We start from the raw sequence: 6,288 nt of genomic DNA on the forward strand, positions 1-6,288 counted from the left end.
AAAGAAATTCATTTGTTCTATTACCCGTGAACCTCCTGGGGAGTAAATAAGATGGGGGAAAATGAAATGTACCCATTTGTAATATAAAAATTCATAAATACAGCTTATGTTAATTCAGAGTAGAGTAACACTTTGTTTTGCTGGCATCAATAGGTATTTTGCTAAGTGTTTTGTTTTTCCAGATAGTTAATGTTCCCATTGTAAGAAGATTTTTTTCAGTTTGACCGCTTTAATGGAGATAGTTTTCAAATGAATTTCATTGCCACTTTCTCTGGCAGCACACTGAGTAGAGTCTTTTGTCAATAACTTGGGAATATCATTATAAGCTTACATTATCTACTTGGGTATAAAATAGTGATAAACTATGAAATCACAGATGTGTACACCTTTTATATAAATCCTGAGATCTTTTATGTATATTGCATATTTTTTTGTTTGTTTGTTTACTTACTCAACAAGTAAAACACTAGTCCCTGCAGGCTGACCACTAAGAACATTGCCCAGAGTGATAAATAAGAGAAATGTGGTTTCTGCCCTCTTGGAGCCCACAGGCTGCTGGGAAAGATTACAGTGACCCAGGAAGTACAAGGGTGACAAGAACCTCAAAAGCCTGCCCTGAGGCTTGGGAAACACCTCCCCAAAGAAATGGCCTTTAAGCTAATCCCTACTGATGAATTGCTCAGGGGAAGAATGTTCCTGGCAGGTGGAAAAGCATGTTCAGAAGGTGTGAACGACAAAGTTGCATTTGAGCAGAAAAACTAAGATGAGCAAGTCTCCTGATAATGCCATAGCATCAGGGAACCAGATTGAGGACCCCTCCTTCCATAAACACAGGCTAGGAACCTGAGACTTTATTCTAAAAATTAATGGTTTTAAAGAAGGGAGTAACAAAATCAGCATTACCCTTCAAAATACATGTTAGAAGGAAATAACCATTAAGCTCTATGCTTTCACACATATTTTTGGTTTAGAGGAAGTTAAGTGGTGCCATATATATCGACCATCCACAAAGTATGGAATTGACAAGGGCCATAGGGACAGTGCAAAAATTGAGAAGAGGACGTTCAGATTTGGGAAGTACAAGTTTCAGAAAGGAGCCTCATTATTGGAGACCTCACAATATAGTACATGTAAGAGCCCAATTTAATTCAGTTCAACATTGTCTGAAACACCTTCCATATACCCAAGAGTTAAAGGAAAGTTAAGGTGGGTGAACGTGTACTGCAAGCAGATGCCCAAGTTCAAGACCCGCCTCAGCCACTACCAGGATGGACCCTGGTGTAGGGACCCTTCGGCAAGTCTCTTCCTCCATGGACCTCAGCTTCCTCTCCCGCAGGATGAGATGATGCCTAAGCCAGCCCCTTTCCTGAAATGCTGAGATGCACATAGCTTAGCAGACAGGAGGCTCAATGCAGGGCTCCACTTGGACAGATTACTTGACTTCTTTGAAAGCCAGTTTACCTATTTGTGAATCCCCTACTTCACAGATGGCTGTGAAGTGTAAAATGCCTGGCACAGACAATGCAATCAGGAGATATAAAGATCACTCTGTAATTTTACAGCTTAATGTCTGTTGACTCACATTAGCCCACTACAGCAGGAAAAAGAATTTGGAAATAAATGTTTGCTTCAGGAAAAAAAGTGGCCCCTTATGAATTAAGAACTCATGCTACATATTACATTTTTCTGTATCCTTTGGAGATTTAGTAACATTTTGGGAACTATCTTGCACCATCCATCTGTCCAATATTTGTGCTCTGGAGTATCTTTCCTCTATGACTTGGCCACTCTATTTTGAATGTGTTGTGACACTAGCCCTAGTCTGTCTATTCTGAGCATCTTATTAAGCTGATGTTGCATGAATCAGTATAAATTCTGCTAAGAGCCAACATTTTCTTAGTTTCTGAGCATCAGTGCAGAAATGAGCTTGCATGGTTTCTTTGTGGTCTCTTTGTAAACCCCAAGGGTGTTAATAACAAGTCATATACTCAATATTTTTCTTAGTATTTTTAAATAACTGGGTTTTAAATTAGTTTAATACATGCACATTGTTTTAAAATACGAAGATTGAAGAAGGTTTTGAGGTTAAAATCTTTTTTGCTTCCTACTTTCTGTTCCCTAGTTATTATATTCCCCATATATGATCAGTATTTTATACATTGTTCCAGAAATGTTTCCCCTCCCTCCCTTTCTATATATACCCTTTGTAATTATCTTTATTTTACACAAATAAGACAATATCATCCTTCTTTTCCACCTTCCTTCCTTTGTGTATTTTTTATCATTGTATTTACTTTACACAAATGGGACTGTACTATTCAGACCTTACATCTTGGATATTTTTCCATGGGAATAGTTGTAGATCTGCCTCATCCTTTTGAGTGGCTTTCTGGAATCCTATCAACTGAATGTACCCTTTAACCAACCCCTGTTGTTGGGCATTTTAGATGTTTCCAATCTTCTGCTCTTGCAAACATTTCTGTAACAACTATCTCTGGACATATCTCTTTGCACACTTGAGAAACTTTATCTGTAACATAAGTTCTTATAAGTTTTAAAACCCAGAAGAACATCTTCCTGCATGTTCACCAAACCATCAGCCCGTCGCTGGTAATGTCAGACCTCCAAAAAGAGCTCATTCTGAGACTGGTGGCAGACTCAGGAACAATCAATATCTTGAAAGGTATTATCCACTCAGGTGGACACTCAGGTCCACTCAGGTGGACAACACAGGTACAATCAATATCTTGAAAGGTGTTATCAATCTTTATTGTGAAGATAGGTAATAATGTAGCAAAGTGCCTGATGAATATCCAACATACCATTGTTACCTGATGAATGGTGGCTTTTAGTCATGTTTCCTTTATGCTTATGAACAACCAGTGAAGAATTTATCTCCAAGGCCTGAAGATAAGCATAACTAGAGTTAATGGGTTGGTATAATATTAGCAAATTTTAGGTGGCACTACTTTTGTAAAACTCAGCCATTTATTAAAGAAGAATGTCCAATGGAACAAGAAAGTCCTTTTCGGGTAGTAAAGGAAAACCTATGAAGCATTATGCTTCAATTTTAGAAATTTTCTCTGGTTGGATTCTCCAAGAAGCCTTGACATTTTCAGCAATAGAAATCGATTCATAGCTAATAGGTATTAGTCGTGGCATTTGGGGAAAAAGAATTGCTAATTTAAATAATGTAGTATGGGTTTTGATCTTAGCAAGTCTTGAGAACACAATCAGGCATTTGGGTCCCATTCATTCATTCATAGGACAAATGTTTATTGAGCACCTGCTAGGTACCAGCAGGGTTCCAGGTTACAGGGGTGGAACATAAACTAAATAGCCACGTGACCTTGAACACGCCTCTTTCCCTTCTTCGACTTTGTCTTCCACATCTTCAAAAGAAGCTGGCTGTGCTGTATTATCTCCAAGGATCCTCCCGGATGTATCATTCTGACCCTTTCCTTCATGCATTCTTAATGGTGATCTCGATGCAGTGCTGTGCTACTTGACAGGCATAGCGCATGGAGGTACCACAGAATCCCTCACAGGAGCACTGCCAAATGTTGGCCAATGGATACTGTATTAGTTTCCTCAAACTGCTCCCACAAACGGGGTGACTTAAGACAAAAGGAATTTATTCTCTCCCAGTTCTGGAAGTTCAGGTGTGAGGTCAAGGTCATCAGGGCCATGCTCTCTCTGAAGAGTCTACAGAAGAATTCTTCCTTGCTTCTTCCCAGGTTCCGGTGTTGCCAGCAATCCTTGGTATTCCTGGGCTTGTAGCTGCATCACTGCAGTCCCTGCCTCGGTCGTCACGTGGCCTTCTCCCTGAGGGTCTGTCTGTGTATCTGTTTTCTCATATAAAAACAACCATCAGTAGAGTAGGGCCCACTGTAATCCAGAATGACCTCAGCTAGTTACACTGAAAAGACCCTCTTTCCAAATAAAGTCACATCTGAAGGTTCCAAGTGGACATAAAGCTTCAGGGGACACTGTTCAACCCAGTCAAAATACTGTTTTCTTTGCTTCTACCAAGGGTATGGACTGTTACAACAGTGTCTGCCAGCAGACCCTGAGCTGGGGGGGTCACTCAGCCTGGGGCAGAGGGGCACTCTGTGAGGAAGAGGTAGGGAGCACACCTGAGCATCAAGGCTGGCAACAAAGGAAGGAGATGTGTTGAGCAGAACCTGTGAGACTGCCTTGCAGATGGCTACAACAGGGCGAGAAAGGCCAGCTTGTGCACCCAGGATGTTCCATGTCGTAGACAGCAACATCGTGTTAGGAGGGGCAGTGGAAAGAGAAAACTGTAAGTTTTCCTCCCAGTTATAACTGGGAGACTTTCTAGTGGTGCTTTTGGCATGATTGCTTCTAATTAATTGTTGGTTGCTTTGGTATTGTTTTGAGTCATTTCTTCCCTTCTGGCTGAGCACCCAAAATGCAAGGATTTAAAAGGGCAGCCCACATGCGGGAAGGCAGACAGTGGGGCTTGGAGAGAAGGGATCAAGGGCTGTAGCTCTGGAGCCAATTCCAGGATGGAACCTCTGCTTTCCCCTCTTATTGGCAGTGTGTCTGGGAACATTCATTTATTTCTCAGAGCTCAGGCTCCTTAGGTGTAAACTGGGGATAATAATAGAAACTTCTCATAGGATGGTGGTGAGGAGAAAATGTGAGGAGAATAATTCATGTGCACCATGAATAAAACAGTGCCAGGAGCATAAAAATGTGCTTAATATATGTTTGTTGCTATTAATATATCTACTAATCTCCCTGCACTGGAAGAGTGTTCCCAACAAAAGATAGAAACATGTTTTATGCTTCTTGTATTAAAAAAAAAAAAAAAGACCATTCTTCACTCTATTCTCTTCCAACACCTACCCTTTGCAGCAAAATTTCATAAAAGATTTGTTTGTCTTCTGTGTCTCTAATTCCTCTCCTCCCATTCCATGAACAGGCCTCTGCCCCTCTCCCAGTCCCTTCACTGACACTGTTCTCAGTCAGTGCGGTTCACCGTGACCTTGATGCTGCTAAATCCAGCGATCAGTTCTCAGTCCTCACATTACTTGCCTGGTCATCCACTTGTGACAGTTGGCCACTCCCTTTCTCCTGCAACACTTTACCACTTGGGTTCCTGGGACACCTCTGGCTCTTGGAGCCTCCCTTGAACTTCTCTTTTTCATCTACACTCCCTTCCTAAGTGACTTCAGCCAGTCTTAGGGCTTTAAGTACCACCTACACCGACATCTCACACACAGAATGTCCAGCATGAACATTTCCCCTGAACCTAGTTCAGCATCTCCATTTGGATCTCAAATAGACATCCCAAAGTCAACATGTTCAAAATCTTGATTCCTGATCCTGCTCCATGGGGGAAACCTCTTCCTCCCACTGTCTTCCCCACCTTAGCAAAGAGGAAACTGTGTCCTCCCAGTTACTCAGGGTAAAAACATGACAGTCATCTGATTTTTCACTTTCTCTTTCACTCTGCATCGAATCTATCAGAAAATCTTGACAGTTCTACCTTCAGAACAGATCCAGAACCTGACTATTCATTACCTCCACTGCTGCCTCTCTGGTCTAAGCCAACATCACTCCTCGCCTGTATAATAGCAATATCCTCCTAACTCACCCATATTACGTCATTGGCTCCCAACTGAGCTTCTCCTTCTTCCCTTGATCCCTTGCAGTCTGTTCTTGACCTGGAAGCCAGAGGGGCTGCACTCTTGGCTGCATGTTAGAATCACCTGGAAAGTTTCAGAAATTTCACTGCCCAGCCCATATCGCAGACTAATTAAATTAGAATCTCTGAGGGTAGGACCAGGGCACAAGTGTGGTTTTCTTAAGTCAGATCACGTCACTCCTCTGCCCCCAAACTTCTAATGTCTTCTCACCTCAGAATAAAAGTCAGAGTCTCCAAGATGGCCCAGGGGGCCTCACGTCAGCGGTTCTCACAATGCAACAGCATCTGATTCACCTGGGGGGCTTGTTCAAACACAGGCCACTGGAACCCACTCCCAGAGTTTCTGACTCAGTGGGTCCAGAGCAAGGCCCGATAATTTACATTTCTAGCAAGTCCCCAGGTGACACTGATGCTGCCCAGCTGGGGGCCACACTTGGAGACCCAGCACCTTGTGTGATCTGGCCCCACCACCTCTCAGACAGCAGCTCTTGCTGCTCTTCCCTGACTCGGTCTATTCCATTCAAACTGGCCACCTTGTTCGTAACGCGGCCAGGTGTCCCTCACTTCAAGGCCTTTAATCCTTGCTGTAGCAACTCCCTGGGTGTCCCTCCCTC

The sequence above is a fragment of the Bos taurus genome, chromosome 7 (genome assembly GCF_002263795.3).
Source record: "Bos taurus isolate L1 Dominette 01449 registration number 42190680 breed Hereford chromosome 7, ARS-UCD2.0, whole genome shotgun sequence".
In the NCBI taxonomy this organism is placed as follows: domain Eukaryota; kingdom Metazoa; phylum Chordata; class Mammalia; order Artiodactyla; family Bovidae; genus Bos; species Bos taurus.